At 33.7% G+C, this 27982-nt stretch overlaps 1 long non-coding RNA gene across 1 annotated transcript in view; it reads right to left on the bottom strand.

Moving 5' to 3' along the window:
- Window positions 1-27982, bottom strand: part of LOC112485777 — an 80532-nt gene that overhangs the window by 39197 nt on the left and 13353 nt on the right. Inside the window, exons 2-3 of the long non-coding RNA XR_003048556.1 lie at window positions 25281-25345; window positions 18654-18790 (exon numbers count right to left, since the gene is read on the bottom strand). This is a non-coding gene — a long non-coding RNA (uncharacterized LOC112485777). The remainder of the gene's footprint in view (window positions 1-18653; window positions 18791-25280; window positions 25346-27982) is intronic.

The following is a 27982-nucleotide window of genomic DNA, read 5'->3' as shown; positions in this document are numbered from 1 at the left end:
AGGTTGCTGATAGGAGAAGAAAGCTCAAATTTCCAAAAGGAATTAAAAAACATGCATAAAAGGCTATGAAGTGTCCCAGAAACAAGTGGGTTGATATGACTGAAACAATGTAAAATGATAAAACTAGAAATACAAGTAAATATTAGACCCTGAGGAATATTATCTTCTATTCTAGGTAATTATGAGTAACAAAAAGGTTTTAAAAGGTTTCTATCAGGGACATGATAGAGACAGTTTTGTGTTTTAGAAACATTTTGGTAGCATTTTGCAAATAAAATGGAAGAGTGCAAGGGGTTTACTCTTCAATGTTTATTCTTCCAATTTAACTTTTTATCTAGAGTGATATACTAAAGCAACTTCTGATACCAATTTTATAGAATAATGGAAATATTTTAAGTTTTCAAATGCCAATACATTAACCCTCACTCCTCAAATGAATAACGCAGAAATATCTACCCCTCACTACAGAAATTACATTTAAAATTAAAATATTATGCCAAATTGATACATTAAAAATATCCTTGTTCTTCTTTGGATAACATAAATAACAATATAGCTAACACTATTATTTGTGTAGGCAGTGAATATTTATTGATTATCCACTGTATGGCAAGCACCATTATAAGAGTTAAAGACAAAATTTAAAAATGCTGACCAAAAAATAAACAAACAAATAAACCATTCTTCATGGTGCTCATGTTCTAGGGGTGAGTGGTACGATTTAAAATACAGAAAAGATGATTAACTATTTATTTACAGTATTGTAAGGTGATAAGAGCTATGGAGAAAAATACAGCAGAATAAGGGTGATGGGGAACGCTAGAAAAGAGGAGCATGTGCAATTTTAAATAGGGTGGTTGGTTAGTTCTTAGTTAAAAACTGATATTTCATCAATAACCCTTACAAATACCTCAGGGAAGAGCTTTCCTCATAATATAGGGAAAAGCTAGGACAAAAGCTCTGAAAAAGGGTGTGCCTGGAATAGTCAAGTAAAAACAAGCTCAGTGTGGCTAAAGCTGAGTGAGCAAAAGGGAAAGAAGTAGTATATAATTTTAAAGAAATGGTATGTAGGCAAGGTCTTATAGGACTTGGCTGGCCACTTTAAGAAGTTTAGCTTTTATTCTGAATAAAAAGACTATTGGAGGATTATGAACAGAGAAATAACATTATTTGGCTATGTTTTTAAAAGTATACCCTTGTTTCCATATTGCAAATAACCTAAATAGGAAAAGACAGCAAGGACAGAACCCAGAAAAAGCAAATAGGAAGTGATTACAGTAATTTAGGAAAGAGATTATTGATGATATGATGGGGGAAGTGGTCAGATTCTGGACATACTTTGAAGAGCCACCAGGATTTCCAAACAAATTGGACATGGAATATTAGCAAAACACAAAAGTAACTCCAAGATTTTGCCCTAAGCATCTGGAAAGATAGAGTTGATGTTAACTGAGATGAAGTCAACTGTAGATGGAATAAATTTAAAGATGAAGAAGTGCTGTTTTGCACATGTTATATTCACATGCATTTACTACTTTTACTATTAGACATCCAAGTATGTATGTCTCATCAGTAATTGGATTTATAAGTCTGAGGTTCTGAAGTGATGTTTGATCTGGAAACACAAATTGAAGAAATATTAGCATACAGTATCTGAACCATGCATCTGAATGCATTCACAGAAGGAGAAAGAGTAAGTGTACATAAGGTACACTTTTCCTCTAAAGGGCCAGATAGGAAATATTTTAGGTTTTGAGGGCCATTTGGTTTCTGTCACAATTATGTAACTTTATGCAGCTCAAAAGCAGCCACAGATAATATATAAACAAATGGGCATGGTTGTGTTAAAAAAAAAAAAAACTTTATTGAAACAGGTACAGGTTGGATTTGGGTCATGGGCCTCAGTTTGCTAATTGCTGGTATAAATAAACAAGAAAGAAGGATTAGGGACTGAGCCCTGGAACACAATAACTTTCAGAGGTCAAGGAAGAAGAGAACAAAAATCTGGCACAGGAAATGGAAAAGAATTAGTCATGGAGGTAATAGAAAAACCAGGAATAAGTGGTGTTGTGAGCAAAGAGTGAAAAAAGTATTTGAAGGAAGAAAAATTAATGCGAGTCTATCAAGTACAGCTGATGGTTCAAATAAAACGAAGACGGAATTTTTGGCAATTTGAGTGTCATTGGGATCTTGGCAAGGACAGTTTTAGTAAACTAATGATAGGGACAAAAGCCTGACTGAAGTTGCTTCGAGATAGACTGAGAGCAATAAATAATAGGATATTAAACTTTTGCTAGAAGTTCTGCTACAAAAAGAAGAAAAGGTGAGGTCAAGAGTTTCTTGATAAAATAGGACAAAAACAGCATATTTTTATGTTGATAGGAATGACCTGATAAAGAGGAGAAAATTGTTAGTACAGGAGGAGGAGAGACCTGCTGAGACCATGTCCTTGAGTAGGAAGAAATAATAGAATCTAGCCCACAGATAGAGATACTGTTCTTAGATATAAGTGGTAGAGTTTGTCTATAACAACAGGTGGCAGGCAAAATATATGAGTAAAGAAATGGCAGCAAGTAGTTAGATCTGATCACGAGAGATTTTGAAAACCATCATCTGAAAGTCAACAGCTGAGAGTGAAGATTGTTGAAGAAGGTTTGGAGATTCGAAGGGGAAAAGGTATGAGATAGTTAACTAAGGAAGTGGTAAGTGAATCGATCAGAAATCATAGTGATTGACAGGCAACATTAAAGTTCAGCATCATGAATTTCGTGAACGCAGTCAGTCAGCCATGCTCTCTGATTTTTTTCCCTGCCCTGTTCATCTAAATAGGAGCAAACAGCCCTATGTTAAATTTAACCAGTGCGAGACTTCCAAAAATGTATATGTCAGAGTAAGAAAAAGGCAAGAGAACTTATGGTATGTGCAGGGGGATGGCCATATGAATGAAAATAGCAATTAAGCTTCGTAAAAAGGAAAGTGACATCATGAAAGGATGAAGGACACTGAAAAAGGTGGTAGGATCAAAGGATCGTAAGTGCCAGTGGGTCTAAAATATTGTTAAATTAGGATAATAAGATGAAGTAATCCAGAAAGGAGGTATTGATCAGAGAGTAAGATGCATGAAATTGAGCCTAAGGGGGTCTACAATTACCAATAATCACAAAGTTATTGCCTGTTTACCAAGTCCCAGACCTAATCCTGGTACTTGATGTGTATTCACCCATTTAATGACATAGAAATACTAATAATGTACTTAATATCCAAAGCATGATAAACCATCACAACACTGAGTAAAGTAGTAATTATTGGCTTTTCTTTTCTGTGGCAATCCATAGAGCCTTCTTCAGAGGCAGATTATCATGGTTTCTCCTCATTTAACTTTGGATAGGCAAAGGACACCTTTCTGAGGGATTTCTGTGCATCTCTAAAGAAGATATTCATCACTTCACAGCATGTATAGAACTATCTGTCTGCTCTTTAAGTCTTCTGATGTTATCAAGGATGATTTTATATCATTTATAAACAATAAAGGTAAATTATACAGCAGCAGTACATTCGCTACATGGTGATTCAATGGATTATTTTCCATACAGAAGAAATAAATATATTTCAAAACTTAGAGGAAAATACAAAATTCAATATAATAACCAAAGGGGTTAATTATATATGTATAAAGTTTATAATTAATGAGCTGACTCTCTTAGAAAGCACTGAAGTCTTTCTCTAAACCTACCAAACTTCAGAATAACGTTTACTTCTCAGGAGAATATCTGCTATTTAGTTGGTGTTCAATAAGTATTAGCTGAATGAACAGAAAGTGAGACTGTCCTCTCTTGGATATCAGTGACCTCCATTCAACATTTAGTTTTTCCATTTTCCCTATGATATAAAATCTGTGAGTCAAGGTTTTTTTTCCTTTACCCAGGACTACACTTACACAAGTTATTCTCCAACTCACATTAGGTAACAGCCTTGCTTCATAAATACGATGCTGACAGAACTATACTATTTATAGTCCCTTGGCTTCAAAAGACATTTCCCCCTCATTAATTCGATTCCTTTTGGTCCCAATCCTCACCCTTTATGGGACAATATGTAACAGGGACAAATCTTCCCCTGATTTGCTCATGCTCAGGAGGAAACTGAGAGCCTGGAAGACTATACTTCATATCCAAGATGATGCCAGCCGAGCCCTAGCAAGAGAATGATTGAACATTCTCAGATTAATTTCATGGCTATTTGTTCCATTCCAGAATCACATCAAGTACAGGCCTCCAAGTTGAAATTGCATCACTCTGTCCTTGCTACCCAGGTAAGGGCAGTGAAAAATGAGCATATTCTCTACCGTCTAATGATAAATAATGACTTTTCCCTTCACTACTGAGATGTATTTTACAGCATCATCAGAGAAGTCTAATTACCAAACAAAATGATAAGATATATCAGGACACAAGGAGCTTAGATTAAACTCACAAGAAATAGGCATTTGCATCTTTGCCATCTTTCAGTGTCACTGCAGTAATAGAAAAGTGGCAACCAGAAGGTGCATAATGAATATTCCATTAAATATTCATTTGGATTGTAAATAACTTAAAATTTTAAACTACCCAGTAAAAGATTAAAAGAGAAAGGTGCAAACTTGTCTGGCTACTAAAGGAGAACTGACAAGCGGTGTTGGAGAGAATAATAGAGGGAACATTTAACATTAATTGGGTAAAAAAAAGTAATGCGGGCCCACAAAGACAGGAAGGGAGCATCCCATTTTAGGGATTTGACAGGGCAAATTTGGCTTTCACAAATTTTGATCTCTAATTATCCAGGTGGACTAATATTATGCTTTCTACAATGGGATCATTCTTGTAATCATGTTTTTTTATACTAATAGTCCCTTAACCATAAGCGTGGTTCTTAACATTTAGAGGTTTCCTGGTTGTTAGCTTATTTCTTTTTTTAGCCTTGCATGTCTCATTGAGCATCAGGTACTGAATAGAGACTTTGAGTACTCTAGATTCCTATTTATTGAGTTTGGTCTGGTCATTCCAGTATCTATAAAAAAGAAACAGCAATAATAATTTGTTGGGAGAAGTAGCAAAAAAAAAAAAACAATTTGAAAAAAAATGAAAAACGAGGAGGTTGAAAGCATGAAGTACAGAACAAGAATTAACATTCATTGAATCACTAAGTACCTACCAAGAACCAGGTGCCATCTAAGTACTAAGTAGTTACACACATAATCTTAATTTATCCAACAACCCTGCCTGGTTGGTATTTAACACAACATACTTTTAAATGAAGGAAATAAAGTTGGGAAAAGTTAAGAAACTGCTGAAAGTCACACAGTAGGAAAGAGATAAGACCTAAATTTAAATACAAGTCTACATAAACCCATAGCCTTATTATTTTATTATCTCATATAGTCTTATTTGTCCCTGTGAAAGCCATTATAGATTATAATAAAAAATGTAAAAGTTACAAGCAGATTCAGGTTGGATTGGTACTGTAATACAGTGCCTTGTAAAATGCCTGGCACATAGTATTTACTCAATTAATACTTGTTAAAAAAGAAAGAAAGGGAGAGTAGAAAGGAGAGAGAGAAAAGAAGGAACAGAGGATGAGAACCACCCTGCCACTCAATATTGAACTATTTTTAGTAAAATCCTAAGTGTAAACAGTTTAAGAGATAAAACATATAACTATAAAACAAACAGGTGCCAAAGATTTTATTCAACTCATTAAATGAGGGAACCAATAAGATATTACAAATGGTACAAAGAGACCTAAAAGAACCATACATATGTAGACCAAAAGAAATGCTAAAATGATTTTGCTGAATAGCTGCAAAACTGGTTAATGTCCACAGAGCAATAATCAACTGCATTTTCAGGAGATGTAATTTGCATTTCTATGGACAAGAACCATCTGCATTACTATTTGTATTATGCAACTTTATAGAGTTGTAAAATAGCTCAGTCAGATGAAAGGCAGAGATAACCTAGAAGGATACACTAAACAGAAGACCAAATAATCTCTTTTTTTTTTTTTTTTGCCTATTTCAGTCCTTCACCATTTTTTTTATCATTATCTTAGAACCTAAGATTTAGAACCACTTAATTCTTAAAGTTCACTATCACTAGCTTACCGGTTGTTTACATATAATTTCCTTTGTAGATGGTGCATTAACCTCCCTGTTCATAGATATTTCCTTGTCCAACAGTGAATATTATGTACTGTATGTAGTACATTATAACATTCAAAACTACTTAGCAATTTATTGTCCGAGAATGATTAACAAACATCAGAAAATATCTCCCCTAGGTTTAGGACATATTTGATAGACAAGGAACCTGGTTAAGTATGAAATGGCATCCGCCTACTTAGCATAAATGCTCCTGTTATGGTGGGTCTAATCCTGCCTCCTACTTGAAATGCAGTAATTGTGTAGGTGGTGGAGAATCCCAGAATGATGGAAAAATCTTCTGTTCATCTGCAGCTTATTATACAGTCTGGAAAGGGGCAAACCATGGCCAGCACATGTCAGCACAACATTAAAAGTTATGTATGAGTAGCAATTCAGAGGCTTTTATAGCAGCTGCTAGAGTGCTGCCTATCTAGGATTTTGCTGTGCTGGTTTTGAAGAGACACTACCAAACTTTATGCCAGCAATCACATAAGGCTATTAGCAGCATGGAGATTTTTCTGTTGTCCTAGAAAATAATAGAAACACAATAGAAAGACACTCTTCTCCCTATTTCACCACAGTGGCCTCCTCAGCACAACAGAACACTCCAGCTTTGTTTGTTGAAGTGTGTCCGGACTTTTGGGAGAAAGATACTTCAAGAGTATTTTAATTATGCATGGAAACAATGGTACTTTGAATTGAAAATCTGGATAAAAAGAAATAACAGTTACTGTAACATTACTTTTATCACCATATAATTTATATCCAGGATATGTCCAAAAAGAATTTATATCCAGGATATGTCCAAAAAGAATTTATATCCAGGATATGTCCAAAAGAATGCTAGTTGAATTTATTCAACTAGCATTGTGCTGAATATAAATATGATACGGTCTTCCTTTGAAGAATCTATTTGGGCGGGCAAGTCATAAACAAACTAGATAAAGTACCAAGGGAAGGCAGAGAAGGGAGAGATTAATTCTGCTCAGAGATAATCCTGCAAAGCTTCACGCAATTGATCTGAACCCTGGAGGATAAACACAAAGACACAGGCAAGGAGGTTTTTCCAGACATCTCCAAGTGAAGAGTATGTTGAGAGAATACAAGTAGTTAAGATTAGTTAGAATATCTGACAGCAGAAGGGGGAGCTGGAATGAAAAGGGGAGTATGAAGCCCAAAATCCAAAGGGCAGTTGTTATGAAGGGCATTGAATGTCATGTTAAACATTTTATACCTAACCTATTGGTAATAGGGAGACACCAAGATTAGAAAATCAGGAGAGGTATCTAGAAGTCAGATAAAGATTTCAAGAAGGGAGTGGATAATGGCACCAAAGGCCACAGAGTGATCATGGGGGGAAGGTTTGTATTTTGCTACTCAACACCTAAAGCATTTTTTTTTATTTGAGGGAAATTCTCCTTCATGTAAAGGGCCATGACTCCACTAGAGAAGGTAAAGTACAGCCAGGGTTTATTGAGATATGACCCAGGTTCAGGCAATTGGACATTCCACCCAGGACTTTCAGTCTCAAGTGAAAATGGGAATGTAGAGTGACAGCTCATAATTCATACTCAGTGACTGTGAAAGTGTCCACCGTTCCCAGCATTTAACTGAAATATGACTTGGCTATGGGACCTGTTACTCAATTTCTTTTGCTTCTTGTCCATTGTCTAGTCCTGGTTCTATAGCATCTCTGTGGGTTCTGTGAGCTACCTAATATCCTTCTCATAAATATCTTTTTGGTTTACGTTGGCAAGAGACAGTTTCTAATGCTTATGTCTATAAAGCCATACCAATACCCAAGACTGAAAGTAGACTTTGGTTGTGATAACTGAAAGAGCATTCGTTTCCTTACCGATAGCAGCTTCAATAGAGTGATGGGGCGGTAGCCAGACTCAACTGGAGTAAGGACTTAGTATTAAATGAGGAAAATGAGTATACAAATATAGACCACTTGTTCAAGTAAGTTGGCACTGAATAAAGAAAGGTAAATAGGATAAGCCAAAGTTGAAGGACATCCTCTTTTTCCCTCTCTTTTTTTGCCCCCAGTAAAAAGGCTTAAGCAGCTTCACAGGTTGAATGATACCCGGGTTAGAAAAATAATGATTTTAGAAGCAATATTTGATCACATAAAGGAAGAAGTGGAAAATAAATGGCTAGAAAACTCTTATGGAAAAGTTAGTCTATAAAAAGTAAGAAGAATAAATGAAGATAAAGAAAACTTAGTAGTTTTATAAAAGGGACTTTGAGAATTTTTATACATGATAGGATCTATTTTATCCATAAAGAAGTGAGATAAAAGAGGAAGTACATATATCTCAATTACGGTAAATGGTAAAAAGATAAAACAATTTAAGACCAAGAGAAAATAATTACTTATAGAGAGTGTGAAGAAAATATTTGCTAAACATTATTCATATTTAAAAATCAACATGTGATATCCATCAAAAACATTTTGTTAATAATGCAGCCATAATCTTCATATAGTTATTTCTTAGGAAAATCTATGACCATAATATTAAACCAATCCAGTGAAGGTATTTTTTCAGGAAACTAAGATAATACAGTCTAAGCATAGAAATTTGTGGTCATCTAACTTACTAAAAAATAGAACTTAAAATAAAAAGAATAAATGAATCATATGTAATTTACCTCATAATACTTTCTCAAAATGTCTTTGTGCTAACCACCTAGAAAATTTCTATTCATTCTTGAAGAATCAGTACAAGTATGGCCTCTTCTCTCTAGACCCTTTCTCTGACAACAAAAGACAATATTCATTATTCTTCTCTAGTATCTTTGTGGCACTATGTTTGAGAAATAATTAGAATATTCGTTATATGAAAGATCATTACTAAATCTATATCCCAACATACAGTGCAAACTCTCTGCAGATAGGGATGACAAGGAACCCCCCCCAATAACTAGTATAGCATCTAGCACATAATAGGAGCATACCAAATGCCATTTTGGTGGGTTAATAATAGATAAAATTTTATTTAAGATTATTTATGCTAGTGAAGTAATTGATAGGATTTCACTAGTTCAAGGTCATGATAAGGATTTAGAGCATAGATTCTCTGTAGCTCACCGAAGAAGGATCCATACTGGCTCAGTGGTTTTGTTCTCTAAAGTTCTGAAAAGTGCAACAGAGTATGTTCTGCTGGTTCATATTAAGGGTATTAAAGTGCTGTTAAAGCAAAGAATGTTAAAATCATGACTCTAACATCTTGGATAAGTACTTTATATATCACATAGAAATAGCGCATATTCTATTTTTGCTACGATGACTTTGGCTTTCTATCATAGACTTCCATACAGTAGCAGGTTCTGAATTTCTGAATGGGAGGAGCTCTGTAGCAGCAGTCTGGTTGGGTGAGTTCATACGCGGGGTGAGAAGAGGGTAGATTCTAAGAGATTTGCCTGAAGCTGTGCCAGCATCCCACACATACTGTTTTCATATAGACTGAATGTTTAATGTGAGGTGATTTGGGGGATATATTAAAAATTTGGGAGATATTGCTACATCCCCATCAAAATGATTTTTAAAAATATCACCTTTTGGGGACCATTACTTCCATAATCAAGACCTTAATTAGACTGATTTGCTAATATATGTAATAAGTGTATCTCATCTTTATGAACAATTATCTATTTTATCTTAAATCTTTTACAACAAAAGGACAACAATGTAAAAGTGTAAAAACATATTGACTTAAATACGCTTTCACTGTATTATTGATAAATATAATAGAGAGCTAGGTTACTAACATTTTCCTCTCTATCAGTACCACCTTGTGCTTCTTTATAACCTACTTGATTAGAACTGCCAATTTACTTGTTAGCTTCTCCCATTAGGTTCTGAGCATCTTGAGATACAGACTATGTCTTATTTATCTTTGTCTCCTTCATGCCTAACAGTCCATCGCATTTAGTAAGCATTAAATAATTTTTGAGTGAACAAATACAGTTTTTTACATTTAGTAAGCATTAAATAATTTTTGAGTGAACAAATACAGTCCTTTGCATTTAGTAAGCATTAAATAATTTTTGAGCAAACATATATGTTTGTTTATATACATATATATAATACACATTTACCATATATACACATTTAACATATGTTTAATGTTAAATGTGTTTATATGGTAAATGTATATATATCGTAAATGTTATATATATATAAACATACATATATATACATATATATGGTAAATGTCCATCAAGTAAAAAAAGGTCAGCATTGATTTTTTTTAAAGATGTATGTTATAGGAATCTTTACTTGGCCTTCCATTTGAACACCAAATTGTTATCTAACTCCATTTTCTCACATCACTATTCTACTTTTTCGCCCTCTGCATCTTATTTAACCAGAGTACCTATCATGTCTAATCAAAATAGGAGGAAATTCAAATGTTTTTTCCTTCCTTCTCTTGATCAAAATGCTATGTAGTAACAGAGAAAAATCATTACAAATGGCATGCATTTAAAAAACAAATGACTCATATTTAATCTCTAGATTTAGACATCACAAAATTTATAATCACAAAAGTGAATGCAGTTGTCATGCATAGGTTGCTCCAGGACCCAAATTAGAATTCAAGGTCAGGGTCTGAAACTATAACCAACAAGAAGAAATATAAAATGAAAGTGATTAGCTATCTGCAAAAGTAGCATATCCCGTCAAGTTCTGGTTCATCTATCTACCTGGCATAGTACTCTCTGGGGAGCTGTTATTATAAAATCCACTAAAATGGTCTGACATGGACAGTGGCCACTGCAGATTATCTGCCAGATGAACTTCTCATGGAAAATGTGACAAAGAAGAACTCAGGTTTATATTTTATTCTCTTCTGAGATCAGTTAGTGTGGTCGGTTCCCTCAGAGTATAATCAGCCCCTTGCTGAACTGATAAGAGGACATTTCTAAATCTACAAAGCTGAGGAATGCACCATGGACCCACAGTGACTCCAATGTAATTCAGACTCCTGTAAGATCAGTCTGAATCTTTCCACAAATCTCTCTCTTACCATTTTACCTTCAATCGATTACAGTCACTGAATTACTGGATGAGGAGAAAAGTCTTCCCTGAGAACATAACAAAACCCTGCCGAGACAGGTGTGCCTTCTCAACATGCCACCATCCCATTTGACAAGGTAACAAAAGAATTTATTTCCTCCACTAAATCTGCTTATTGTAAAATTTAATATTAATGAAAACTGCACTTCTGGGGACAGAGCAAGAGAAAATTCTAATTGTCTAAATATTTCAGTAAATCTGCAATGGTCATGAGGAAAATAAATAATTTCTGACATGTTAAACTCAGATCTCTCAGAGTACAAAATGTAGCTTGTTATATTTCTTCAATATTGTTTGATCCATGGGACAGATTGTGACTGAATACAGTATGCATCAAACTGCATTTCATAATTTTATCCTATGACTCATTCTTTCAACAAGATGGTTGCCTCCAGACAAATGAAATGGTTTTGAATTCAAGCAAATAGAAGCTTCACAGCTTCCAAGCAACACCACATTATGTTGAGAATAATAGCAAACGAGTTCCTTTTCTAGGGGTCCTACAACGAATAGAGGCTGCCATGAAGGACATCCTTAGAGACACTTGAAAAACTGCATGGCCATCTGTTCTGGATGATACAGAAGAAATTACTGCATGCAAATAGAGGGTAACACTAGATAAGTTCCAAGTTGGCTTCTAATTCTAAATCTGCTATAAAAGATTATGTATACTACAATCAATATAAGTGCCATTTAAAGTTTCTCTTCAAGATAAATATCTATATCAACTTAATAGGAAACAAATTATACTGGTCAACCCAACTAAAAGGGACAGTAGTTTAAAAGACAATGTCTAAAATAAGATTCCCTTAAGAAGGGAGATGATGAGAATGTTCCTGACGTGCAAAGATATATTTCCTAAAGAAGAAATGGCAATTCTCCTCAGGAAACACTGGCACTGATGTTTTCTGCTCTTTAAAAATAACATAAATGTGTAGGAGTCTTTTTTCTTTATGAAACTAATATTTTCTTGTTAAGTCTCCTTAGAGAAATATAATTTTTTACAATTTTAACTGGTATCTGAAATCTATTTTTATGGCTTAACAAGAGAAGCAACACTACCATCGTGTGGCAAAAGAGATTAAATTTATTTTTTTTTAAAGTTCCAGTTAGAGATAAAATTTAAATCCACAAACAAAAGTCCCACCCAAATGCAAATTAATCTTGTATCATTTGGATAACATTCCTGTCTCTCATTAAATAATTTGCAACTTGTAATAAAGACAAAATTTATATAAAAAAGAAAACTGTGATTAATTTTTCTCATTTAAGTTAGGCTGTTAATAGTGGCTTCCTGTTTCCTTGCACATTGTCAGTAAAACAAAAGATAAAAGTGAAAGGCCAGAAAAGTATCACTGATTTTACTTCAACGGTGCATTCATAGATGTTTAAACAAACAAAAAGCATGCAAAGAATTCTAGAAAGATAATCAAGCGAAGAATAAAAGCTAATTTTTTAATATTATGTAGTTTCCCACGAATTATCTTAACTAATTCTATCAACAACCCTCTGATATTATTATTAATATCTCCATTTTATTCATGGGGAAACTAGAATGCAAAGATAATAATTTACTCCTTCTAGAACAACACCTGTAACAGGGTGATCCTGGTGCAAGAGAGACCTCAGCACATCCTACAAAAAGTTCTGGAGCCAGGATGGCCCTTCAGCGCTGTCCCACATTGAGATCTGAGACTCTGTGCCCCTACATCAACCACTAGATGTAGGCTGTCCCCAGGGAGGGACATAACCTTGGGCAAAACAACTCCCTTCTACAAAGAGAAATTTCTAGAGAGGGACTGACTGTGATCCATCATCAAACAACATTCACAACAGCTGGGGAAAAGAGAGATTTGGTCTAGTAAAGGGGATCTGGGCAGTGCACCTTTGCATCAGTACTGGTCAGTTCTTTAGTTATAAGAACTAATTATACATGTGGAGAGTCACAGTCACTGTTATTCGTACTCTGCTTAATGCTTGATGTATTGAACTCTTATGTCCATTAACCAAATTTTGAAAACCAATTTGTCTCAAGAATTTAAATAGTTACTACATATTTTACACAATAAATTCATTTAAATTACTTATAAATGATTCGAAGTCTGGTCATTGAGGTCATTGGTCATTCGATTGAGGCCCTTACTAATGTGAAGGTTTACTTGTTACACCATAAAATGTTTAACTTTCTGTCCTTTGGTTTTAATTTTTGAAAGTTGATATCTTTCCCAAAATGATGTTTTCTTTTCATTTTGCATAGCTGATAGTTCCTAACTCATTGTCCTTTTATTGTAATTATCAATACAAAATAATTTTGTATTTTTAATAACCGTATTTGCTATTAGTGTTTTATAATTACCAGAGACATTTAGAGGTTGCATCTTATAGGAAATAAGGAATTGAGTCTCTACAGTTAGCTCTACTAGTCAGGACACTTGACTAACTTGTCATTTTGGAATATCATATTTAACTTTCTTTATAATATTGTTTTCAGTCCATAAATATGGTAATCTTCTTATATGTTTAGATCTTATTTAATAATGTCTTTCAATAAGTTGTATTTTTCTTCATAGTAATCTTTTTTGTTATATTCAAAACCACTGTATTGCTATTACACATGATATATTAAATTATATTTTCTAAATTGTTGCAATAGTATATAAAAATAAAATTGACTTACATATCAATATTTTATATTACAGCTCTGAAAAACCCTCATCAATTTTAATAATTTCTCTGTAGATTCCTTTTGGTTTTTCAAGTAGACAATTATATTGGTTCAAAATAATAATTTAGTTTTTTCAAGGTATTCCAAATGTTATTCTTTTAACTGACTTATTGAAAGGCTAGTAACTAGGAAAATGTTAAAGTGGTGATATCATGCATCTAAGTCTTATTTCTGAATTTTAAGGAAAATCTCTTTGGAGTGATGTTTGGTATGAATTTTTGTGACTATCTTTATCAGGCTAAGGAAATTATCTTCTATAATTTGCTTTCTCAGAGATTTTTTTAAAATTATTGAATTAGTGTTACATTTTTTAAATTATATTTTATATCTTGGGATAATTATCTCATTCTTGTCATTTAAATTGTTATAGAGTGAAATACATTGATTTTATAATTCTGAACTAATGCTGTCTTCATAGGATAAATATAATTTCTAATGATGCATTAACTTTTGATAAATTCTATTCACTAATATTTACTTATTTGTTTTATATGTTCCTATATGTGAAAAAGGTCTACAATTTTTTTCTCATTTGGTTTGGTATCAAAAGATATTGCAAGTTTACAATTCTATATTTCATAGTGAAAAGAAATTTTTATCAAGGTAAACTATTTTTCCCTAATAATGTTTTGTCTTAAATTTTATCATGTCTGATATTTAAGTAGCAGGTAGTTCATATGAAGAAAGCTTTACATACAACAGATATGAAATTGCAAAGTCAAGGGCATACTAAGACTAAATTTTTCAAATGATGGATCTGAGAAGTGGTTTCACATATTTAAAAGTCATTTGCTGGTGAGAAAGATCAAAACTTATCAAAAGTGACAAATAGGTAGGATTTAATGAAAATAATTTTGAAATTACACTTACTCATTATACTGCTAGGAGTCAACCCTTCCACTATCACATAGGCAGAAAAATAATTTTAGAAACAATTCTCAATGTATCTTTTCAGTACTGTTGTTCAGTCAGGTATGAGTAATTTGAATCTCCTTTCTTTCTCTTCCATGCCTATACATTTCTCTCCAATCCTGCATTATTTTCCTATAGACTCTGTAGTAAATTATCAAAATCTCAGTAGCATAAAATAATACGCACTTGTTCTCTTACAGTTCTAGAGGTCAGAAGTCTGAAGTGGGTTTCACTGGGTCAAAACCAACATGAGTTTCTCTCTGGAAGTTCTAAAAGACAATCTGTTTTCTTGCCTTTTTCCAGATTCTAGACCAGCATTCCTTGCAATCCTTGGCCCATGACCCCTTCAATCATCTTCAAAGTCAACAACATATCATCTTTAAATCTTATCTCTGCATTGTCATTATATCACCTTCTCCTTTTCTGTCTTTGTAGTCAAATCTTCCTCTGTCTTCTTTGTGTAAAGACATTTGTAGCACCACCAGGATAATCTCCCCATCTCAGGATGCTTAATCACATCTGCGAAGTCACCTTTGTCATATAGGTAACATTCATAGGTTCTAGGGATTAGAATCTGGATATCTTTGGGGCCATTATTCAATTTACTACAAATCCTTTTTAATTACCTATTCATTTCCAATTCATTTTGCTAGTGTCTCCCACTCTTACTGTATTTTCAACAGTTTCTATTCTCTTTTGTTATTATTCATCTGTGATCTTCATTTTAGGGATCATTTATTTTTCTCATTGATATCTTCTTAAGATTTGAGCTCATGGATTTTTTTATTTGTTATATATTTAAAACCTTCAAAAACCGATATGATTATTTTTCAATGTCTGAAAATTCTTTGATCCTCATTCCTTCAAAATTTGGGGCCTAATTCCCTTCTTTTGAATGTGGGTTGGACTTGTTGACTAACTTCCAACAAATAGAATAAGGTATAGAGATAATATGAGTCTTCAAGGCTAAGTCATAAAAAGCATTGCTGCTTTTGCCTTGAGTCTTTGAATCACCCACCATGGGAAAAGCAACCACCGTGTTGTGAAGCAGCCTGTGAGTAGGTTCACATGAAGCGAAACTGAGGCCTCCCACTAAAAACCAGCACCAATTTCTACCCATTTGAGTAGGTTACCTTGAAAGCAGATTTTCCAGCCTCACTTAAGCCTTCAGATGACTGTAGCCCTGGCTGATATCTTCACTGCAACTTCATGAGAAACTTCAAGCTAACTAAATGGTTTATGAATTCTTGACTCACCTTTCTTGAAATGGTGAGGATAATATTTTTTAAGTCATCGAGTTTGGGAATAATTTCTTATGCAGCAATAGATACCTAATTCTATATGTAACATATTATAAGTTAGGAAATATAACAATAAAGTGGACATCTGTGAAGTAATCACCATCTTAAAACCAGAATATTGCCAATACCATTGCCCTAGAGGTGTTAGCAATACTCTCTTTCACTCCACCTCATCTACTGTTTTCTTAAAAGATAGAATACCTATATGATTTCTCTTTCAGCTCTACCTCAAGTGATTCTTCTCTGTGCTAACCTGAATCCAGGAAATCTTCAATCAGTCCAACCATCCCACTCCTCTTGTTTAAAAGAGATTGATACTTGCTTTCAGGTTACGTCACCAATTTTGGAAAACCTATCCTGCTGATTTTCTTTTCTTTTTCTTTCTTTTTTTTTTTTTTTAATTTCCCTGCTCTTCAAAAGCCAAGTTTTCAGAGGTGTCATATAAGAGACATGCATTAAGGAACATGTTAGTTTCTCTTTTCTTAATATTCCTAAAATTTTATCCATGTATGCAAGCAAAGCTTTATTAAAAGTAGCATTCCTGAACCATTACAATCTCTAGTTTTCTTCTGCCATTCACCAGCTACTAGCCATTTCTGCACAGATCTGTGCTTTCTCGTTATTTCATTGGCTTTCACTGAAAGTCACTATAAAGAACAATAAGTGGAGAAACAACATTGCTCTTATTTTAAAGTTGCTCTCAATTTCTTTTTCTCTTATGCTACTTACGCTCCATATCCCAAAAGACCTTTAATAATAAATTTATCCTAGGATTCCAGGCCAGGGAGGGAAAAAAATGATTTTATGATGACCTAGTATATAATGTCTTAATAGTAAATGAGAATTATATAGTTCAGAGTTTATAACAATAAGATCCATGTGCATATATTTACTGTCAGATTTACATTAGTGCGACATAGAATGGAAGGTTTAATGGCAGAGTTAATAGAAAAAAAAATGATGAAAGAATTCAGTCTACACAGAAGAGAAATTAGTAACAAATTCCTGTGTTAACTAAAATTGTTATTCTAGAATAGTGTTACTTATAAGAATGCATAGCCCTTATCTCACTTAACATTTTTGTAATAAGAACAATATGAAACTTTAGTTCAAATCTATGTATCATACTTCTTGCTCCTCCTATCCTTTTGAAATTCTCAAAGAGGAATGAATGACAGTAGCCCTAATATCAGGCATCATCCACACAGCGAAAGACTTACTTAGGCACTCAGTGTCCTCTCACTTAGCGTCTTCTCGTCTCTTCACTGCATGCCATGTTTTGAAGGAGGGAGGATGGGAAGAGGAAAAAAAGTAGGCCTGACAAAGATGTATACATGCCAAACTCAGAAAAACCAATGTCTTAGTGGTCAGTAGAATTTCCATGTTAAAAACAGCCACTTTATGTCAGTAAACATCCAAATATACTTTTTTATTGTTTGAATTATATTTAATTTGTACACTTATTTTTCTAGTTTTACATATTTTATAAGTTGTATAAACATAAGAAGTATATACTTTGTAAGTTTTATTTCAGATCTATTTAAGTAACATTATAAGGCAGATAATTTAAATCTACTTTATGGATCTATGAACATGTTTTTCCTTCCCTCCAAAATACTGATATTGGTCACTGTTTATCCCTCTTTGCCCTGGCTGCTAAGAAATTTAGAGCTAAGTTTTGAGAATAATTACTACTCTATCACGAATAGTTCTCTGTACAGTTTTCTCATTCCTTCCTTGTTTATATCTCCATTTCTTTGTCTTTGGTATATTGTTTTGACCTCTTATTTATTATTTATTTATAAGATTTTTTTAAATAAAATTTGCATATACACAAAGTAAAAGTAATCAATATATAATAAACTCATATGCAAAAATGCTAGTCTCTTTTTCTCTAACAGTATTGCCAAATAGAAGTTTCTGCAATGATGAAAATGTCTGTATTTGCACTGTCCAATACAACAACCACTAGCCACAAGTGGCTACTGAGCAGGAGAAATGTGGCTAGTGTGACTCAGGAACTGACTTTCTAAATGTATTTTATTTTAATAAATTTAAATAGCCATACATATCCAGGGGCTACAATATTAACCAGCACAGCTCTAACTTATATTTATGTATTTCCCCCCCAGAAGATGTAAACTTCTTGTGAAATTTTACATAATGCCTCAAGCACATCAGGGTGAGTTCATGAAAGTTTAAATTAAAAAGTAAGATAATAATGTATATTCTCTGCAATGGACTGAATGTTTATGTACTCCCAAAATTCACAGGTTAAAATCCTAACCCCTAATGTGATAGTATTAAAAGATGGGGGCCTTTGAGGATAATTAGGTCATGAGGATGGAGCCTTCATGAATAGGGACAGTGATCTTATAAAAGAGACCCCTTGCCCCTTCTGCATATAAGGACACAACAAAAAGACGGCTGTCTGTGAATGAGGAAGATGGCTCTTACCAGACATCGAAGCTGCCAGCCAGTGCCTTGATCTTGGATTTCCCAGCCTCTGGAACTATGAGACATACTTCTTTATTGTTTCAGCCACATAGTTCATGGCATTCTGTCATAGCAGCCCAAGCTAAGACATTCTTGTTCTGTGAAAGATGATTAAACCATGAAACACTTTTGAGTTATTTTTATAATTAATGCAAACCAATAAAACACTATGAGCTCTTAATTTATAAAGTCCAGATATAATGTGACATCTACTATATTTCACAAAAATATGTTAAGAGTTGATACAATATTTTATTACTATGTTGGAGACTTAGAAGAAAAAGTAATATTCAGATAGTAACATTATTACTGTGTTAAGATCTCTCTTTTATGGTTTGAGTAATGAGTTATTTAATAACCATAACATTAAACAATTTAAATAAAACTTTTGGAGATGGCTAAATTAAATGGCTTGATGGTATAATGCTTAGAGTTAAGCAATTGAATAAAACTGTAGGGAGCATCTGTAATCAAGCTAGATTTAAGTAACATCTGAGGCACATTTATGGAATAATAGCCTTGATGGTAAGCTAATCTGAGAAAAGTAGGTCCAGCTGTATATCCATTAGAAAGAAAGAAAATACTCTCCCTAAAACATAAAGCAACACACAAGAAGCAATGTAATAAAATATTCATTACCTTAAGGGTATATATAAATCCAAAAGCAGTCTTAGCTCCATCATTAACTAAGCAAGTTCATTTCAGTTCTAGAGCCTCAGAAAAAGAGAGAGGAAAAATAGCCCCACATTTATCTTACACATTTCATGAATACATGGTGATTATAAGTGCACTGATATGGCAACAGGGAACAAGGTATATTGAACATTTTAGGCAATGCATTATTTCAATTTATTAGGATAAGAACTTTGGAACTTTTCAAACCATATGTATAGCAAAAGACAATGTTATTATTAAAGATACTGTTATTTCTAAGCAGTTCAAACTTATTTACACTTACTGACTTTAATAAGTACCTGTAAAATTCTTTTAACACCTTAACAATTTCATTATATACTCTAAGAATACAGTTTTTTAAATGTTTACAAATCAGTGGAGAGGTATGCAGTACTCCTCACTCTATTCTACAGAAGATCACAATTTGGTATATCACAAAGAAGATGGGCTTTATGTACCACAGAAACTTGAGTTTGAACTCAACAAATAGTTTAAGTTACTTAGTAATGTCACCTCTTCATGTCTATTTTGTCATCTATAAAGTGGGAATTATAAAATCTACTAGTGTGGTTTGGAGGACTCAGTGAAAAATGTACTTATTTAGTATCTGGCATGACATAGATGTTTATAAATACCTTATTATTAATTCTGAAATCATTTATCAATTGGTTGTCCCTTACTTCCTTTGCTCTGCATGTTTCATCTCTTATACCACAATCTGGTCATATGATTTGATCACAAAAAGATGATAGAAAATTCATGCGAGTTTGACAAGAGAAAATTCGATCACTTTCAGGTTCTTTTCTAGACTGTAATGATGGATCAAAAAAGCTCGTGGGCCAACTCTGAAGCTTGTTTTTGCATTTCTCAAGAGCTAAGGATAAGTTACAAAGAAAAAGAAGACGACAAAAAACAAAAGAAGTAGAAGAGGCAGAAAATAGGGTGTAAGGGGAAGGTGAGGAGAAGGAGGAGGAGATATGACAGACTACATGTAGCCCATAATGCCTATTTACTCGCTGGCCCTTAAATGAGAGTATTTGCCAGCTTCTGGATGATATTTGCCAAATATCTGGATGATATTTGATTTTTTTTTTAATCTAAAATGAGATTTATTGCATATCATGCAGTCCATGCAGCAAAGGTGACTAGCACCATTTTGAATGCATTTAAAAAAACAAAATAAAAAATGTGGTGGGAAGTAAATACACAAAGTTCTAGTCTCCTTGGGTCCCTGGAGAGTAGGATTTGAGAATGAAACCATCCACTCTCCATGGTAAATGAGTTCATCTCTTAAATCAAGGAATGTCTCCATGGTCTCTGGATGCAAATATCATCTTTATGATTGAAAGTCTCCTCTTATTGTACGGCATTGGGAAATCAGCATAATTAGCTGTAAGGAAACAATAAATATAAAAACCTGGACTTGGAAATAACTGTTTATTAATGATGAAAAGAAAAAAAAAGAAGATTAAAGGTATAACAAATCTGTGATTATTTTTAGATATTAGTAAAAATAATTCTTAGTTACCTAGAATCTGAGTTAAAATTAAATTCATTCTAAATGTTGCTTAAATTACTGGAGGGCTTCCAGATTTGCAACCAGAAAGACTCATTGCATCAGACATTATTTGAATATCATGGTAGTGAAAGTTAAAGATGCTTAATTAAAATGCCTGAACAGCAATATTAGTGGTTTTTTATTGAGCTATTTCAGAGCTTTGGAGGAATGACACTTTATATCTTAAGCAGGCAATAAAAGCCCCAGCATGAAAGTCAAACTTCCAATTACCTCTTACTCCAGCAGAAATTCAACTTTCTTGAAAAACCTGTTTTATTTTCATATACTAAGGCATACAGAAATGAGTACAGAACTTAAAGTACAAAAGAATCAAAATGTGGGCAAGAAATTTAATAAAAATTAGAAATATAATTTAGAATATTAGTGGTCTTCAGTCTTATGAGTCCCGATGTTCCCCTTTTCTGGGAATTGACTTACCACACACAAGTGTGAGCCCTGCTTTTCCCATACAATCCTGTCAGCCTGGCTGTAACTCATCCAAACCAAGTCAATCAAATCCTCCTAAAATTGTTTCAGATTAATCGATCTCTGTTAACTGAGTTCTTGTAGAGCTAAGAGATCACTTTTCAGCCATATGTATAAAGCAGCAGAAAAATAAATCTTTACATAAGGAAAAATTCATATTGACAGAGCAAAGCCAGGACAGACCATGCCATCCTGTATCTAGAAAGGGTCTGCATCATTGCCTTCTCTCCTGATGGCTTTTGTTTGTTCTCATCCCTCGCGAGGCCCAGATGACCATTGGTACTGCATATAAATTTGTTCTAGAGCACTACTCCCTACAGTTTCTGATTAGCAGGTCTGAGAATTCATATTTCTAAAATGTTTACAGGTGATTCTGATATGTGGAAAGGACCACATTTTGAGAATTACTACCCTTGGGTCATATATACAAGAGTCTTAGGTTAGAGTAATGAAACAGGGTGGGTGAAGGAAGGGATGGAGTGTTTACACAGGTGATGAAATTAGAGAAAAGGGACTATAATCTTCAGTTCTAGGTGTGATATGAATTGTCCCTGTGATATGAATTGCCTGATCATCTATGCATCCCTTTATGTTTCTACTCCCTCTGTAATAACTTAGGACTCCAGGAATTATTAATATAAGTGTCCCAAGCAATGACTTCTAGTGCCATAATCCACTCAACCTTCCAGAATAATCATGACTTCCAAGAATTATGGGTATGGAAGGAAAAAGATGCTTTTCTCTATTACTCCCAACAGCCTTCCATCATCTGTGACACCTAAGCTCAGCGACTCTAACATTGTCTCTCCCAGGATGGACCACTGGAATCTTGCTCAGAATGAAACGATCAATTTCCATTAGCTTGATGAGCCTAGAATTTCAAAAACAGAGGTTCTGGTTCATATCCTGTGAAGGCAAGAGATTAAGTTGCTGAAAGAGAAAGGAACACACTGAACACAAATGCAGGTAGTTTGGGGCAGGTACTAAAGTAGATATATAATAATTCTGTACTGAGCACAAGCTTCACACAGGATCTGGTTCCCAGTCTTAAAAGAAAACCCACCCACAAGTCCTTAAGGTCAGAACTTTAGTGTATCAAGTCATCCAGACATCAAAAATAATTGCTTAAGATATTTATTTATTTAAGAAATATTTGCTGGGCACACATATTTCAGTGGAGGAGCCAGGTTTTATGAAGTCTTAATCTTATACAATTGGGAGAAAAATATATATATATATTTTCTCCCAATATATACCAAATCATTTAGGAGAGTATTTTTATTAAATTTATTGGGGTGACACTGGTTAATAAAATTATAGAAGTCTTGAATGTACAATTCAATAATACGTCGTATGTATATTGCATTGAGTGTTCACCACTCAAAGTTAAATTTCTTTCTGTCATCATATATTTGACCCCTTTAAGAGAATATTTAGAATGAGAAAGTAAATCACAATAAATTATAAATTTTATTGTTACAATACCAAAAAACATAAAATTGAAAAATGACATATTTCTATTAACTTCCTTTACTAAATTAACTTTTAGTTTCACAAGCTGTCATTGGTAATGTCATGCAGAATTTTAGGATTGTGTCATATTTGGGAAAACCTCAGGAAGAGTTGTGACTAGATGTTGATGAACATCTATTTCTCTACTTACATTTCATTCAAATTAGCTTCTGCCTCTGAGCATTTTCAACCCTTTTCTCCTCTTCCTACATATTTTACATACCAAAGCTATAGGATAAATTCATTTGATAAACAACTGTCTATAATGCACTTTTATATATCAACCCTGATAAGAGTCAACACAACAGGCTATAGTAATATTCCTAGAAAACATCTCTGCATCAGCATGGCTAGCAGTAATTTAATAATATGGGGGAGAGAACCAAACCACATAAATAAATTTCAGTAAATCAGTATAGTGCCAAATCAATCTCCTCTAAGCCAGATCGTAAAACTGCCCACAACTACTTGAATGCCAAGTCAATATAAGGGGAAGTAAGAGGTGAAGATGCAGTGGAAAGACTGATTATAGATCAAAAAAATCTTTTAAATATTTTAAATATTTTTAAAAATATTGCAAAATTTTACAAAAATATATAAAGATTGTTAATGACTGTCCCAAGACTTTGGAATTAGCCCATGCAAAGTGAGCGGTCCTGAAACTATGCTTTCTTTAATTCATGCTAAACTTACCTCTGCATCTTCTCACAAGCAAGTCCAGGAATTAGCTTTACTCTAGAAAAATAGCACAAATGCTCTGGAATCAAGGAGAATAGGAACAACTTGCAGGTTCCAACTTAAATCTTGTTGACCATGGGCCATTCACTTAAGTTTCCTCACCTTTAAGATGAGGCTGAAAACAATAATGTCTCCCAAGAGACATAATTTAAATGAGTGCAGGTTTTAAACCATACAGTGCTTTGTAAATATCTATAATTATTTTTATTAATAGTACTACTGTTAGCAACATTTTTAGTATGGATAATCAACTTAAGATTATAAAATTGCTTTTGCCCTTCTGCTTTCTTAGCATCCAGTTTCTACAATGTTTGCTCCTTTGTGGCTAACCTAGATGAAATGAAAGCATAGCAAGATTATAGCCTTGCTATGCATGGACTCTTAGTACACAATTTTCCTTTTCCAGTGAGGAAAAGGTTTCCCTGGTAACTTGCCTTAGTAACTCCACTTCCCATAGGTACCAGAAATAGCCAAGCAATTGGTTGAGAATACAATTTACTTCTTTAGCAATCTCTGTAAATTCCTAGCAACTTTTTTAACAGGACGTCTTAAAAAGATTGTCTTTTTTCCTCTTCTTAAACTTCACTGAAATGCATTGAAACAGAACCTTATGATTAATTCTTATGTGTGTTTTTAACAAAGATTGTGTAGCGATTAGTTCATATCAAGTGATCAGGCTAATGCAACTCAAGATGACTCATGGCTGGTCTCAGGTAAATCTACTTGGGAACCCAGTAACAGTCCCAAAATTTCTAAGGAATTACAAAATATACCATTCAGTACTTTTCATCAAATTTTATTCATATTTATCTGACAGACTAAATTTAGATTTAAATTTTCTCTGAAATACTTTGCTTGGAAATTAAGTTTTCAGAAAACTTTTAAAAGCTAAAAAAAGAATCTTCCATTTTAAAGTGAGTATAAAACTCTTAAAAAAATCACTTAAGTGCAAAAGAGACTATTTGAATGTGATTTGAGAAAGAATGAACAAAAATAAAATATTTATTGGACTGTGCCTTTTAATAATCTTTACTAAATTTGAGATTATTTCATAATCACTGTATATTACAGCAAAACTCACTGCAGAAACAAAGTAAAGGTTTTAATTTAAACCCATAGTTCTCATAAAGTAATTATTTAATAAGTAGACAGTGAAACCAAAGCATAAAAGTATAGAAATCCACACAATAAACACAATAGTATCAAAGGGACCAATTTAAGAACTTCAGGTGTTATTAAGTATTAAGATGATGATAGCAATTTCTCTGGGTACCTATTTCCAGGATTGTGTCTTTTCTATCTATTGTGCGCCATAGTGTTTAGGATCAGCTCTTCTATGCATTACCTTTTGCTTTTCAATCATTCAACAAATATTTACTGAATACCTACCATGTTTCAGATACTATGTTAGACAATGGAGATATAAAATGAGCACAGAAGAATAATGGTACCAGATGTGTGGTACTGACAATTTTTAGTGGAGTGTAACAGAGGTCCATATGAGATATTGTCCTGTTTTCTAGGAATTGCTGCAGAGGCTCAAAATTATACACAAAATATGCAAAGTTCTTGCATTTTAAGCTCAAAGATTCGTCAGCTGTTGGATGTCAAACACTTACCTTCAAGGCCTAATGAGAGGCAAGAATCCAAGAGTCTTCTCCACCACACCCAATGTCCATCATCTCTGAAAGTCAAAACATAGAAAACTGGAGGTTAAGAGAGACTTTTCTGAACTACAGGTGTCCAAAAAGAAAGAGTTTTCTTTCTTTCCCAAAACAAGTCTACAGGAATGCTTCTCTTTCCAAAATCTGCTAGAAAAAAGAAGCTTAATGAAAATCGCTTATGTAATAGTGGGATTTCTACAAGAAAAAGAGAAAAACATTTTGTTCCTCAGTTATATACTTGTATAACCAGCAAACTTACTAATCTGCCATCATAGGTCACCATGAGCTGGGAAAAGAAAAAGAAGATAGGGCTAAAGAGTGGGAAGCAATGAAACTACACTTAGACTGTTAAGGCTGAAATAGTAAACACCTCGGAAAGTAGCTGGATTTGAGCTATCTTGCAGGAGTTTCTCCCAAGAGGAACCCCAGCAGCTAGCTGCTGTGGGACAAGCCACAAGCTAAGGGCACAGGAGGTGGAAAATACCAAGCCAGAGCTGGATCTCTCATATCGAGAAATTAGGAGAAAATCTAAACATGACCCTCCTGTCTCATGACAAAAATGACCAATGTGAGTGAGAGACCTCTCATCGATTAACAAGTAATTGCTTCTACTCACAGTTCAAGGAGAGGTTTGTATTTTTTCCTCTATTTCTTCTCCACCGGAATCTAAGATAGAAGCTAGCACTTAACAGATGGAGAAACTCTGCTCCAAGCTGCTGAAGACAGATAGTCCTAGCTATGCTTTGAAGACAAGAGAGCTTTGAATAGAATTTAAGACTCATGTCTTAAAATATACAAGACTGGATATTAAATGCTGAAATAGGACTATTCTAATAACTGAAAGTGCCTGGAATATTAGTCTATTCACAATTCCACTAGGCAAAGTGAATAGCCTTGCTCTCCCAAGAGACTGGCTCAAGTAATAAGCAAAGCTATCAGCAATAGAAATGGAGTTAAGCAGATGGATCACTGAAAGCTAGATCTGGGGTTTACGCAGGCTGAATCCCAGAAAAGATATCTGAATTGAAGGTACAGATTTGCAAGCTCTCAGCACTTTGAAATGATTGTATCAATAAATAATATTAACAAAAATATGTACTATTAGCAATAATTATAATATTAACAATTAACATTTATTGACCTCTTACTATTTGTCAGGCACTCCACTGAAAGCTTTACATGGGTTATGTAATTTAATCCTTAATATACCTAAGAGTACCACTTTTGTGAATTTAGAGAATTTTAGGAACTTACCCTGGTTTCCAGCTGGCAAACAGAACAGGTATCTAAACTAAAGTAGTTTTGACTCCAATGGTCACTTGCTTAATTAAATTCACTAAACTGCCTTCTGAACATTTTCAACAGTATGAAAGGTAGATGTTATCATTTAGAGATACATAAAGAAAGAAGGAGAACTCTGAAAAACATAAAGTAGAGAAGCCAGAAAAATGGATAAAAAGGTAAGAGAAGTCAATTTAGATATTTTGAAGGTGAGGACAGTGAGATGATTATAGAAATGGAAAAGGTTTGTTTTCCCTCCCCAACCAGTACTGAAAGTCAATTTAGGATGGAGAACATAAATTTATAATAGCACCTACTTTACTGTTATATGTCTTTACAGGTAAAATTCTTGTTTTCCCTAAGAAATAACACTTCATCTCTCAGTTCTATTCTCTATTCCTTCATAACAGTAGCACAGAATAAAATACATAATTAATAACTTTATTTTATACATGTGTATATACACACACACACGCACACACACAAACATATCCCTACGTGGAAAAGGTACAACTAGTGAATGGGCACACATATCTTTTTAATAATGAAAGTATATTGTGTGGATCACATTCTTTTAACATGGTTAATTTCATAGGTTACAGAACATTCTATATTTCCAATAAGATGCAGGAAACTGAACTAGGATTGTTGAGGTCCATTTTGTAGCTAAATATCCAAAGCTATTGCATTTGCTATCCCTCTTATTTTATATAGCCATACTTCACTTAACTGTCACTATTCAGAAATGAGTTGTGCAACATAAATCAATTTTCCAGGTAGGTGAAGCATACCCGGTATAGTATCAAACTGATTCTATTTTACTGAATTTAATGGAAATCTGAAATATATTACATACTTCCAGTCCTTCTCACAGAAGGTACATTATATAAAATTTATCCTTTTCTTGATGGTCTAGAATCATACTTACAAACATCAGTGTTTGTGCTGTACTATAATGTAGCATTGCCCTAAGGAGCTATTCAGGTAGTTTTCCTTTTAACTAAGACCACTTCAAAGTTGGCATAATTATTTTGAATAAGACAAAGCATGTGCCTCGGATCCAGCCATATACATGCATTAAAATCTTGACTCATCCATTGGAGAGTTGGATTACTATTTAGATTAAGTTATTAACCACTTATAAGTCTTTGTTTCCCCACTAGCAAAATGGAAGTAAAATAAGAGCTAATATTGAGTATGTAGTAAGTGCTAGCTACAACATTATGGTCTTGATTCCAGAGTGAGATGCAGTATAGCATAGGCATTAAAAACTCAAGCTGAACCATTTCCTGGCCCTGTGGTATTAGGCAAACTATTTACCTTCTCCATGCCTTAGTTTCCTTGTAAGGAAAAAATGAGATCATAAAAAAATTTTC

Source organism: Pteropus alecto, unplaced genomic scaffold (assembly GCF_000325575.1).
Source record: "Pteropus alecto unplaced genomic scaffold, ASM32557v1 scaffold25, whole genome shotgun sequence".
Lineage (NCBI taxonomy): Eukaryota > Metazoa > Chordata > Mammalia > Chiroptera > Pteropodidae > Pteropus > Pteropus alecto.
Note: the sequence above shows the minus strand (reverse complement) of the source record. Positions and strands in the feature narration are given on the sequence as shown.